The 13557-nt window shown below is 44.8% G+C and overlaps 1 long non-coding RNA gene across 2 annotated transcripts; it reads right to left on the minus strand.

Annotated features, from left to right (window-relative positions):
- Nucleotides 1-1034: 1034 nt before the first annotated feature.
- On the minus strand, nucleotides 1035-6412 carry LOC113952545. Of its 2 annotated transcripts, none has more exons than XR_003529581.1 (3): nucleotides 4387-6412; nucleotides 2490-2537; nucleotides 1035-2079 (listed from the first exon to the last, which is right to left on the minus strand). It is a non-coding gene; the product is annotated as an uncharacterized LOC113952545 (long non-coding RNA). The 2 variants fall into 2 exon arrangements; XR_003529580.1 differs by having other exon boundaries at nucleotides 4340-6412.
- Between the last annotated feature and the right edge of the window lie 7145 nt (nucleotides 6413-13557).

A 13557-nucleotide genomic window follows, 5' to 3' on the forward strand; every position in this document is an offset into this window, starting at 1 on the left:
ACTAGGCTTAAAACTCCACAAAAAGAAGTGGTTCATTCAAAAGTGGGATGGACCAGACAGTGAAATGTGGTGTAAGAACTTCTGTTTGGTCCAGCTTTGGAACCAGGCTCTGTAATCCCCCCGTTCAGAAGCTCCTTATGGTCACATCAGGATCCTCCCTGGTTTCAGGCAGAGGGAATGGAGCCAGAGATCAAGTGCTGGGGCCAAAGCTGCAGCGGTTCAGTCACAACACCACAACCAGAAGCCAAAAATCCTGCCCCCACCCTTCCCTGGAACCACCAGCCCACACTCCTTGAGGAGCTGCTCCCGGGCTGGAAGTGCTGACTGCTGCCAGGGCAGCCAAGCCATTCCCGGAGCTTCCCCACGGGAATGATGCCTGAGCAGGCACAGACCTTGGCAGCAGCCTGCAATTGTTCCTGGAGGCTGGCACAGGGGGAATTAGAGAATAGAACACACAGGGAAAAGGAGGCTGTTCCTCCTCCACCCTGTACGTGGCAGACGGGCTGTGAGGACACCCAGATTAACTTCTGCACCTGAATTAGAACAAAGTGTTTTGCTATTCCCTTTCTCTTTCCCTCTCCACCCCTTTCCCTGTCCTTATTTTAATCTACAAACCAGTACTAGGCCTGCAGGCCTCGTGCCAGGGTACAGCTGTCATTCACCTGGCAAATGCTGGGATCCTTCTCCTGGCTCCAACTAAAAACCAAGACTAAAAGGAGGAGCCAGGAGGTCATTTTTGAGCCAAGGCATCCACCCAGGGTGTCCAGACTTTATAGGAATTAAATTTATGGGAACTAAAGGCTTCCATCATTCTCTTGCTCTTCCTCTTGCTCCAGAAGATGTTTTTATCACCCTTGATACCACAGTAAAAATGTTTTCAAAGTCTGAAATTATGAATACTGACACCATTAATTTCTTTTTGCTTAATAAATAAAAAAAATGGAAATTACTTGGAAAATACACTGTACCTTTTAATGCATTAACAATTTTTACTTCAGATCTAACAACTAAGTGAGAAGTGTTAAGAAGCACTTCAGAACAGGATCCTTGGGGCTCCCAAATACAGCAGCAACTCATCCATCAGTTCATTCTTAATTGTCCTTCTCATAATAAACAAATTATATTTTAATTGTTCCCTCTGCAAGACTCACTGAGGAACCTGGGAGTTGTTACTCCCATACCAGGTGCTTCTTCAAATCAAACATAAATCCACCAGCAAGGACTCACAGCAGCTCTTTGTGCCTTACGATTTCAGTGCTGGCCTTTGTCAGCCTCCCTTTTCTCCCCAACTCAGCCCCCCCAAACCATCCTTGCAGCACATTCCAAGGGTGAAAGGTGGGAGAGCAGAGCCCTGAGCACAGCCCTGTGACCTGGCTGGCTCTGTCAAATGAAACTGTCCTCGTGTAAGTTGGGCAAAGTCCTGACAAACTTCATTTACACGTCAACAAAAGGAAGATAGGAATTCATCCCACTGGCTGACATGGGAACAGCTCTAAGAGCAGGATGAAGAAAGCAGCACTCCTTCAAATTGCAAACTCCTTGGGGCAGGGAAACCTGCCAAATTCTACCACTGCTGAGCCACTTGGATCACTTGGCAGGGATGGAACGGGGGCAGCCCAGCTCTCCTCTGTACCACAGGCTATTCCAGCCCAGTCTGAGGCACCTGCCTTATTCCCACTGCAATTCCAACCATGGGCAATCACATCTTACACTGAACACCAGGCATTAATTAAAGATTAATGGAAACAATTTTATTTAGCCGAGTATCACACCTGCAAATGAGTCCGTGGGATTGGTGAACACTGGTCATCAGCCAGCAGTCACAATGCACAGGAAGCAGACTGACTGCACAGGACTGTTCTCTGCACTGGGAGAATTAGGGATACCCACTGGAATGCAGTTACAAGCCCCAGGCTGCGGATGGGACCAGCTCTGGGTGTATCAAAGCTACTGTTGAGCAATCCCAGGCTTTAATCCCAGGTTTAATCCAGCACCTCGGCCCAGGGCAGATCTCTTGGCTTTTCTGAGATGCTGGAGACCAGAAAGTGAGGAGGAAGTTGAGTGTCCAAGACCTCAGGGCTGAGAAAACAATCGTCAGGAATCTTATCAGAGCAGATAAATATGGATGAAATCACAGCATTGCTGTCCTCCCTCCTCTCACAGACCTCTGTTTAATATTTGGAGTCATTCCCTCATTCTGGAGGCAGTGACTCGCATTCTAGAAAACATTTTTGCTACAGATCCACTCTTCCAGCAAGCTGAAAGCATCTCCTGCCCATTCCCCTTGTCCAAAGCTACATCCTCTGGCTTTATTCCCTCCACAAGAATTAACAGAACACCTTTCAGCAGTGAGATTTTCATCTGAACCACTCATATGTGTGGTGTGCCCTTCATTCCAATGGACCATGATAACCTGAGGAAAACAGTCCCCCCCTCCTTGTGGGGGTGAGGGGAGGTGGGAAGATATGAGGGGAGAGTGAGTGACTCACTGTGTGTCCAGACAGCCAGATTTGAGCAAAGAAGGTGTCAGACATCACCTAATAGTGGAAATTAGGAAACCCAGATAAGATAAGTGCAAAGGGACTTACTTGGGGAAGTTGCAACAGTCCAGAAGTCAAAAAATAAGATGAAATAAGGACCCAAAATTAAACAAAACAAAACATGGCAATGTTAAGCAAACCAGCAAAACAAGGCAGAGCTACCAGATGATGCCCTGGAAATTCTGCCCTGCTCACTTAAAGCTGCTCATGGAGCCTTTCCCAGTTCCTTTCCAGCCTGGCTTGGAACAACAGTTCCTTATCAACAGTTTATTTTACCCATTTTGTAAAGGAATTACAGAACAGGGGAAAAAAAATATTGGCTATTTTGAGCATCCCCAAGCCACAGCTGTGAGTGTGGGAAGGTGGGACCACAGGGCAGAGAAGATCTGTCCCTGTAGGAGGTCAAAGCCCAGTTCCTGAGCACCTGTGGCCATTGGGGACCCCAGGGCAGAGTGTGGGTCCTAAAATCCTGCTTGGCATCCCAGTAGGAAAAGTTCATTGTGCTGTTCTGTCTGGAACAGCAGCATCTGGAATGCCATCAGAACAGTGTCCCCAGGGCTGGGGAGGTGGGGAAGACAGTTCCCTTTTTCATATTGCATCAGCACTTTAACACCCCCAGAACGAAACAGAGACTTGAAGAGGAATAAATGAAAAAGTGACTGGTTTCAATTCCAGACTTCTCAAGAAGCCCAAATGCATTATCCATGTTTAACAGCCATGGCTCACCTCGTTCAGTCCCGGTTTTTATCCAAAGTGCCCAAAATTAGGGATCTCCCACGGGGTTCTGGGTTCCAGCTCTGCATTCCTCTTTTCCTCTGTGTTGACCCCCCTGGTTTGTATGAATGAAGCACAAGCAACACATGGACATCTGAATCAATTTAATTGAATTAATTTAATTAACTTCCTCTCTCTCCATCACCTGTGATAATTCTGAGTAGAAACAACAATCTGGTTGGTGGGAGCAACCTTGAAGAGTGTTTTGACAGAGAATATGAACATTTTTCAAAATTAAAGGCCAACTCCTGTGTCCACCAATGTTTCTTCTTCCAAGGACAAAATAAACCAGTGAGAGTGTGGGGGATAAAAGTGCAGGTAGATCCTGGGAAGCTGGGATTGCCATTTCCACCAGTTTTAGCAAAGAAAACTAAATCCTCAGCATTGTGCTTTTTGCCAACATTAAATCTAAGTTTTCCACTGGTGCAGAATTTAATACTGCATCACCAGAAGCAGAGTCATGGGGAAAATTGCATTTTCTTTACCTTTCAGATACAATAAATAGATAAAACTGTTAAAAATGAAAGTTATTCAAGTAACCAAAGGCTACAGTTCAATATAGCCAAGACAATGTTCTCTGAGACTCAGATCTGGAAAAGAGATATCAGAAGAAATGTGTACCAGCCAAAGTTAATATTTGCACAAAAATGGTGAGTCAGATAAACTGGGATTTCCTCTCCCAGCCACTCATGGCTTATCCATGGCGTCTCAACTGAATTTGATACAATAACTTTCATCTGAGAGGGAAAAATGTTCAGCTCAGGTAAGGAAGACTTTATTTTGGGCCTGAATTCTCCCTCTGCATCCACTTCTGAAATGTGTAAGGAACAATGTTGTCACCCAGGATTCCATCACATGCTATTGCCTGACTATTTCCATGATGTACTCGATTCCTGATCCTCAGTTATGCTCCAGGAATGTAGTATAAATGTAGCATAAAACCAATACACCCGTTCCACCGTTAAAGTCATCAATTTAAAGTTCCCAAATAAACCAGAAAACATCTCAGAAAAAAACCCCCTAACTCACTCCAAATATCTTCCTGTTCTAACAACACATGTTTAGTTCTAACCTATTTCAGTTAGAGGAGGGCACTTCAGAGCAATTTAAATTTCTTCCATGCTCAATTTTGCCAAGTTAGTCAAGAGATTCTCACTGTCACAGAGGTGGAACATTAAGAAGATCCATCTCACAATGTTATGGAAGCTCCCTGGAGGTGTTAAAAATGTTTAAGAACACGCTAGCAAACATCCAAGTCCAGGTTTAGTGTGGGAAGTCCAACTACACCATCTACTTAGTTTCCTCCTGGCTCCAACCTTCTATAATTTTATTATCATTGACTGTGTTTCATTCAGTCCACCAGGAGTTCCTGAGCTTCCTGCTGCAGTTCACAGGACACTTCAAAACAAAAGGGCTTTTTACCCAGCCACATACATAGAAGGGAATGATAAACAAACAATCAACATTCAAATAAAATCCCTGCTGTAAGAGAGGAAGGTGTTTCAAATCAAACCACACCAGCTCCGCTTCACCGGGGACGTCGGCGGGGAGACAAAAATAAGCTGAATCACTTTTTATTTTCTCCCCGATGGACGGGCAGACACGCTCCGGGGGCTGAGCTGGTTTTCCTCTGAGAGGAAGCCAGGCCTTCCTGGGAAAGCGCTGGGCAGGGCTCAGCCCTGCCTGCCACCAGCTCGGAGTCACCGGGGGAGCCGTGCCAAGCAGTAGTACCGGCAGCTCCAGAAACAACAGCCGCGAGTAAGACGGGAGGAAGGACCACGCGACAACACCCTCCACGGGCTGGAAAAACTGATGGGCAACCGGGGGACTGATGAGCAACCAGCAGGGAAAGGAACAGGCAGAGGCACCAGGGACGATTATTCCCTGTTTCTCTCCACTGTGAGAAGGGGGAATGTGAGAACTTGGTTTTCCAGAGGATTGTTCCTCCGTTGCTTTTTCGTGCCTTGTGTGGAGGGTGACAGGAATCCAGCAATGCCCGATTGTTTTGGTCAGGATGCTCGACCTGCAGTGAACAGAGGGAATGAAAAAATCTGGCCTTGATAGTTCAGAGGCAACTTCTGAAATTTAAAGTCTAAACAAAAGCATCTTTAAAAATTAAAAGATTAAAGCCCTGCTGTGAGGTTTTTAGAGGAGAAAGCTTCGTTTCTCTGTCTCAGTCTGACTGCGCACTACCTGCTCATTAATACTTTGGATTCTCCAGAGTAGGCACTATTTTCCAGAAGTACGGAGCATTTTAGTGCTCAGCTTGCTGCTCTTGGCACTGCATAAACACTGGGTCACATTTAAAAAAAGCATATTATGCATTTAATCATGTCGATATGGAAAGAGCAGGATTTATTAAAAGCACCTAGATAAGTTCCAGGCCTTACTCCCATTAGCTTCCAGGGGTGACTCACAACCTGGTTTTATGAACTGTCTGGAAAAATCCCTTTGGGATTCAACTACATCTTTACGCACATTTTATAAATGTGACCTGCTGTTCCTACACGGTCCTTAGAACAACAGGGTGATTCCTTTGGGGATTTTAGGAATGGCAGTAACGCACCTCATAATCCTGGGACACCCTTGCCTGTGGTACCCTCAGTACCCAACCATTGACCTTCCAATTCTTACTCATGATGCTCTTTTTGTCTACGTTCTTGTAAAAACCTGCTGGGCTCTTATTATTTCATTAGCTGTCTAGACTGTGCTGCAGGTAAATAGGGGGGACTTTAAAATTGGAATGAGCACACAGGAAAAAAAAATAAATAGAGGAAAACAGAAGGTGCTGCTCCTGATCTGAGCCTTCATGTAATAGCATAGTGACGTAAATGTAAATTCAGTAATTTATGGCTGTTTGTATACAACGCTCAGCCAGAAGGTCCCTGGAGATTTTCTGGTGTGTGAACTGCTAATATCACAGGATCACAGAATCCCAGAACTGGCAGGGTTCTGTTGCCCCTGAGAAGGTTCTTTGAAGGGCTGGATAAGGACGGAGTTACTAAAATAAGTCCATAAAGCAAACCCTGAGCTTGGGGGGGGCCCTGCCGCCGCCATTTTCCTGGGGGGGCCAAACCCCGGCCGCTGATTGGCTGCGCCATGCGCGGACCAATGGGAGAGAGGCTCCCTGTTGCCACGGCAACGGCAGGGCCTGGTGCGGCCTGAGGCGCCTCGAGGCCTGCGCTGAGTTATAACAAATTATATCTGAATTATAACAGCTGTAAATGAATTATAACCGAATTATAGCCCCGTCCCGTCCACACCATTTAAATTTCTCCCCCTTTAACAAATTCAGTAGTCCGCACACCGAAAAATCTAGAGGGACCTTCTGTGTAGAAACGCAGCGATGAATAACTGTGTGTGTGTGCGCGCATACCTAATTATATATACATATGTATATGCGTATGAATATGGCATAATTTTACTCCAGTGGGCCAATTTCACTTTAATAAATAAAATGTTATGAAGGGAGGGTGGTCAGCTTGTTTGGAAGAACAACACTGACCGGCTGCGACTCAGCTTTCCCTGGCTTTTTCACAGCTAGGAGCTGCTTGATATTTTTGGCTCGGCTCTATTATTATAATTTTTTTTTCCCTTTTAAAAAATATGAGGCAGTAGGCTTCCTCCCAAGACACACTCAGGTGGGGCTGCTTCTAGCTGCTGACTTTCCCCTGGGGCACCTCATTTTGTTAAAAAAAAGGGGGGAAAAAAAAAGGACAAGTCTCCCATGACACACTCAATAAAGCTCAGATGACTCGGCTGTCCCCTGTCCTGTCCCTCCAAGGCTGTGCAGCCTCATTACACCTCTCTCAAAATGGTTTTAAAAGGCTGCAGATGGAAGAGCAGTGACATTTATCACTTGCAAATGAGGGCCCTGCGTCACCTCTGAAGGAGAGTTACATTCTGTAATCCTCATTCCAGGGTATTTTTCTGCTGACTTTATACCCGGAGTCTCAGTGAAAACGAGCTCTGTGTGCTCGGTTTTATTGCTACAGGGTTGGAGTGACTCCCTGAGGGTGGATATTGAGCCCCCAAAATCTCGGTGGGATTGTTTTAATTCACAAATGTCACCTGGAAAGAGCAGAATTGCACCACAGCTCTTCCATCTCTCCACAAGTAACTGTTTTCCTGGTGTTGGGCCTTTCTCGTGTGAGAATTTTGTTGTATTTGTTTCACCTAAAAATGTGCTTGGGCAGGCTGTCAGGTTTAAGTTTGATTTGACTCAGACAAAATTTTGACACCGAAATTTTAGTTAAAATGATAAAACCATTTGAAATCAGTCCATCACTGGGGAGTGGGGCCAGTTTCTGCCACACCATGAGCTTTTCACTGAGAACTAGTGTCAACTGCATAATAGAATATATCAAGAACATTTGGTCTATGTTATGGAAAACATTATTATCCCTGTTCAATCATTCATTTCTATTTTATTTTTTCTTTTTTTATGGCATGAAGTTTTCAAATAGATGGGAGTGATAAATAAGGGAACAAGCACCACAGTAAGAGAATATATAACTCCAACCACAATTGGAGTGCTTGTGTGAATACAGTCAGAATTGGGCAATTTGGGAAGAGTCACCAGATACAAAAGGATAGAAGGCAAAATGTGGGATTTCCTGTATCCTTGTACCTGGTTTGTTTGGAGCTGAAAGGGTCTTAATGGCTCAGGTGATTCTTCCTGCAACTATTGTTTGCATTAAAAAGTCTCAAATCAAATTTACAAAGGAAGTAATTGTTTTGGCTCACTGGCTAGATCTGGAAACCAGGGAGAAAGATTCACACAGATTAAAATTTTTAGGCAGTTTTCAGTATTCTGGATCCACTTTTTCCCTTTTGACAGAAGCAGCGTAGCCTGAAAAGCTTCTTTCCTGAAGCACCTTCCAAACTGAGGTGCCTGACCACCGGCAGTGGGAGTCCCCCACCCCTTGAAGGGTTGCCCAAATCTTCATTCCCATTGTTCCCAGTGCTTCAAAATGAAAATCCCTTGTCCTGCCATTGGGCTGAGAGGAGAGAGAGAATAGGAGAGTGGAGGAGAGAAAGCCCCAGCAGCTCCATTCATGGGGGGGATGCAGCCACTGCCAAGTGTCATTATGAAAATTCTTCCTTTTCATACGATATTAAACTCTCCTCTTGGCAGGTCCCCTGATGCAGTGAGTGTTTTTAGTGAAAATACCCGAGGTACTGAATTCTTTAACCTCAGTTCATTTCTCATTATATTACTCTGTTAATAGTCCTGGGAAATACACAAAAAACCCAACTCTGTGTCTGTGCTGAGCAGGGAGTTCTGCATGTTTAGGGTGGCTCTTGGCAGTGAGTTTGATGGAGAAGAGGAAAAAACAATTTGCAAAGGAAAAAGGGTTCAGGAAGAGTCGGTTTTTCTGAATTTAATTAAGCATTGAAATCAAGGCCACTTGGAACTCATCTTCCTATGCAAGTACCTCTTTAAATGCCAGGAGTTTGAGGTTTGAATCTCTACTGAAGGAGTGCTAATTGTCAGCTCTGGGTTTGATTCAGTTCCTCCCCAAATTCAAGATTCTCTTCACTCTTTGCAGTCAGAAAGAGAAGGTTAGCATGCATTAAGTGTGGAGTTTGCTCCCAAGAAGTTACTGCCCATTAGGTGGGACCACAATAAGTGAGGACGTTGGAGTTTCTGCTCTGTCATAAATATAAATTCAAGTGATGGGAAAGCAGACATGGAAGTGTAACAGAATTCCAATGCCCTCCAAATGGGAGTCAACAAATACACCTGCTTTTCCTTGTTGCAGGGGCTGGGAGCAGACTCACAGTCAGCTCTTGTGGCTGAAGTCACGGATGAAAACTGTGTAACTGCAATAAATTTATTGCTTATGACCATGAGCAAGAGACTGGACAGTGATTTATGGTGTTGTGGCTATAAATTTTGTTCCTATCTCCTGGCCCGGGTGTATTTCATCTAGAAATATTTGATTAATAAAGAATGATTTTTTTCAAAAAGCCAGTTGATCATAAGTTTCACTGCATCAGCCAAAGAAGTAGAAAAATCATATAAAACTCATGTTTAGTATTGTATTGGTTGCAGGGGAACAGCCTGCAGGAAGTTTTGAGCAGAAACTCTTAGTCCATCGTTTCAATTGACAAATAACAATCGAAATATAATTTCAGCCAATTCCCAGAAAGGCAGAGGATGCAATTTTATTTAATCACTAATATGGCAGACGTTGTGTGCCCTGTTTTCAACCAGCTGTGCCCTTGGGGGCTGGATGCCTCTGGTCATGTAGAATGTGATGGATTATGACCAGAGGAGCTGATTTACAGTCCAGTGGTGGCACACACAGACCCAAGGGAGAACGAAGCCTCTCTTGAGTGGCCTGCAAAGCTCATATTGTGAATGCATCAGGCAGCTGAAGGTTGAGGAGTTGCCTCTTGCACAGAAGTGTGAAAAGTGAGGGAAAGAGGTGAAATGGTTTGCTCAGGGAGAGGCAGAAGTCTGTGGCACAGGTGGAAAATGACCCTGATGTTGTTTGTCCAGTTCCTGTGTCTTCATTCCTCCTCTGTCTTCTCAACCCACCACTGAATTTGCAGGTTGTTGTCAGATTCTCTCAGCCAGCTGTGTCCTCGCCCTGTGAGGCTTCAGCATTCCCGGCCATCGGGGTCAGGAAGCTGTGCTCACACACAACTGCTGAGGGACTTGTTATCTGGATCCTGTCTCCAACAGAATTAGGGATCCTTGAGCATCTGCCCCAATTTCTGCTCCCACTTCCTCTCACAAATAGTCAATTTGTGCCAATGCAAACTAAACAGATGTTTAAATGCTCACTCATTTTTTTTTTCCCATTTCACCCCCCTCATTTTGTCTTTAGTTTAGACCATGATGGCTTTAGGCTGGAGTTTTTAAGACCATTCATGGCTCCACTCACAGCACCTCAAGGCAATCTCTATTTGTGCATATCTCCAGAAGAAGTAGAAAAAAAGTTCCATTTTCCAAAAATTCCTCCCACTTCCTCTTCCCTGCGTGTGCCTCTAACCACTGCTGTATGTGCAGTTAATTGAAATGGTGTTTGTTTTATCTTGAATAACCTTGTAATTGATTGAGGTGGTGGACAGCAAGACTCCAGAGTCATTTACATACCTGTGCATGGAGCAGTAATTTCTAGGAGCCTTTCCACTGCTTTTTTTTCCCCCTGCAGAACTATACTCCCCTGTATGTGCGTGTTTGCATACATCTATAGATATTCACATTCATATAGATCTCCCCACAGTCCATTCACTCTGGCTGGGACTGTCCATTTGCTGCTCCTTGGGATCTTATGTTACCTGGGCTGGTGAGACTCCTGGCACTCTTCCCTGCAGAAGAAAAACAGCCTGATTTGGGGAGTGCTCGCTCCGCACAAGGCCCCGATTGTGTGCGAGGGCCGAAAGGGTAACAAATGCAGTTTAATTATGTTGGATGCTTGGTGGCTGCTTTTGCAAATCTTTTATTTGTTTTGAGAAGTGCCCCAGCAGCAGCACTAAATTTTGTGTGCATTCGGGGAGCCTCACAGGCCGCCGGGGCTGGGGGAGGGAGGGAGGACGGGCTAATTAACTGGGCTGCTGTCAAGCTAATAAACTAATGGAGAGCTTAAACAAATAAAAAAATAAAGGAAGTAGACATGATGGGGAAAAATAAAGTGACTAGACATGAAGTCTTACGACATGCATTTCCACCTTTCATGAAAAGGTGGCCTTGGGCACCCAGAATTTCGCGGATGGAGTTTTATGTCTCCTAATTCGAGTGCCCCTTTTAGGAGGCAAAGGTTTAGCGGATCTATCCAGGAATGAGTAACGAGAGAGGAGCTTTTCCCATCCTGCCCAGAAACCAATTCCAGCTCATCAGAGTTGTTCATTTTGGAAAAGAGTCAGATTCACATTCGCGGGACAGAGGGGAGTGGAAAGCAATCAGTGTTTAAATCTCCTCTTTGCCAGGCCGAGATGTTACATAAGGTTGAGGAAAATGTTTTATTATCCCAACTAAGCCTGAAGTGTCAGATACTGACAGCATTTCAGAGACAGGATACTGGCCTTGATGGTCCAGTGTTCTGACTCAGGCTGACAGATTTGCTATTCCGCCCTCTCAGATTATTAGTTGTTCTTTTTTGGTCCTGGAGGCATGAGGTGATTTTAAACTGAAAAGGTTAAAGCAGCACTCGCGTTACTTTGGGACTGGGCTGAAAGAACTCTCCCACGTCTGCTGGTCATGGAGCACCAGACAAATATAAACCTTCTCTCCTCTGATTTCTGCAAGTCTCCAGCTGCCATCATCTCATCATGAGCTGGTACACGCTGTGTTGGGGGAGTACCTGTGGTCAAGCTGGTTGGGGTTTTTGTCATCCAGGTCCTTCTTTGCACGTCTCAGATTCCATAGTGTTCTTCCATGAGACCTCGGGGAACCATACTCCTGTGTTTTCCTGAAGTTTTCAACCCTTCTATCCCTTCAGTGGGTGGTGGCTCTTCTACCTGCCTTTTCCAAGGCTTATCTCAGCTCCAGGGTTTGCATAAGAGCCCTCAGGGCTTTCAAATGTCTCTGAACACTCAATTCTCTGACCCAGTGGTTAACAAAACACACGGTGCTCCTTGTTCTTCCTCGGGAAAATATTTAGAACCCAATATCAGTATTACTTGGCCACCTTCTCCCATCAAACCCAGAGAAGTCCGTGCTGAATAAGTCAAGGGAGCCATTGCCAGATCAGAACTTGAAAAACATCTTTTCAAACACTAAAGAGAAGAAGCTTTGCATTTGGAGATCTACAGAAAATGGTGGGTGGTCTCAGCAGCGTGGGACATGTATGACTGGGACGACATGAGGTGATGCCTCAGCCCTGGAGCTGGGCCAGGCTCGGCTTGGAGCAGCAGCTGGTGTTCCAGAGCTCCTGGCAGGAGCATTTGAACTGTCCCCTGGTTTCCCTTCCATTTTCAGGATGAAATGTCAGCCCAGAGGCTGGTGAGATTTGATGGTGCCTCCCGAGTGTGACAGCAAGTCGAAGGAGCAGAAAGATTTTGTGGTCTCAGAACAAAACAATCAAACCACATTTGAAGTACTTATTTGCTTTTTGGACATCTCTGCACAGACCAGTAATTTTCTTTAAACTTGGAAAGGTTTGAAGGCCAGTGAGGTTGTTGGTTACATTCTCACAGCCCTCCTCACACTCACTCCATGGTGTTGCAGACAGATTTTGCAGCACTACAGTCTGCCCCAAATTACACCCCCTGCCACTTCCCTGGATCCCAGGATTTCCTTCAGCAGAGTGTGGTTCCTGCTGTTGTGGTGAGGTCTCAAGCAGGAGGCAGCAGTCACACAGAGCTGCTCAAAAATTTGGAAGGAAAGAGAGAAATCAATACCAGCATTTTCCAGGAAGAAGGTTGATTTTGTGTGTTTATTGTCATTCCTGAAGTACTTTGGGCAATTTTTTGATTAGTAGCTCTGAATTCATTATTTTGGCTCTGGGAGCAGATCTCAGCTGCCCTTAGTTCCTGCTGTGCCATGAGACACTGGAACACCCCACGGGGTGGGAATTTAAAGGGAAATTTAAAGGGAATTTAAAAACTCATTTTAATCAGGAAATTTGAGATTTGGAATTAGGGATTATTGCTGGACAGGGCTGATGGAAAGACTTGGATCATTAGGAGTGTCTGCAGGAAGAATTGTTCATTATGAATATTGTATGTCATTAACAAGTCCTCCCAAATCCAGGCTCAGTTTCCACATTGCTTGAAAACTCTTTATTTCAAACGTTCATCACTTGTATATGGTGGTTATGGATCTGAAGCTGAGATCAGAGGAGAAGACACAGTTAAGCAGTAAAATAATGGACAATGAATTAAAAATGCACTTCTATAATCTACTGATCTGACACAGCCACCACACTGAAGGTCTCTGGGCAGTAATTTGGTGTTTTTATCAGAAGTTTTAGAACACCCAGGATATTTATTAACTCTATTTTTTAGTACAACCTACCCCTGTGCCATGAATTGGTTGCAGTCATAGCAACAAGAGGTTCACAAGGTGGTTTTGGTGAAGTATTGCCTTGTTGTGCTTCTCACCTTTACTTTGATGCCTTATGGTTCAGACTGATTTATCCTGGGCTTATATTATACATCATTTTTCTATTTTCCTGGGTTTTTTTTCTGGATAAGGGGTAAGTGAAGGAAGGCAGAGACTGAGAAAGGCCCGGTTTGAAGAGCAGCTTTTAAGCTGGAGTGAATTTGAGCAGAGGGTTTGTGTGTTTGG

Source organism: Corapipo altera, unplaced genomic scaffold (assembly GCF_003945725.1).
Source record: "Corapipo altera isolate COAL_440 unplaced genomic scaffold, ASM394572v1 343, whole genome shotgun sequence".
Taxonomy (NCBI): Eukaryota; Metazoa; Chordata; class Aves; order Passeriformes; family Pipridae; genus Corapipo; species Corapipo altera.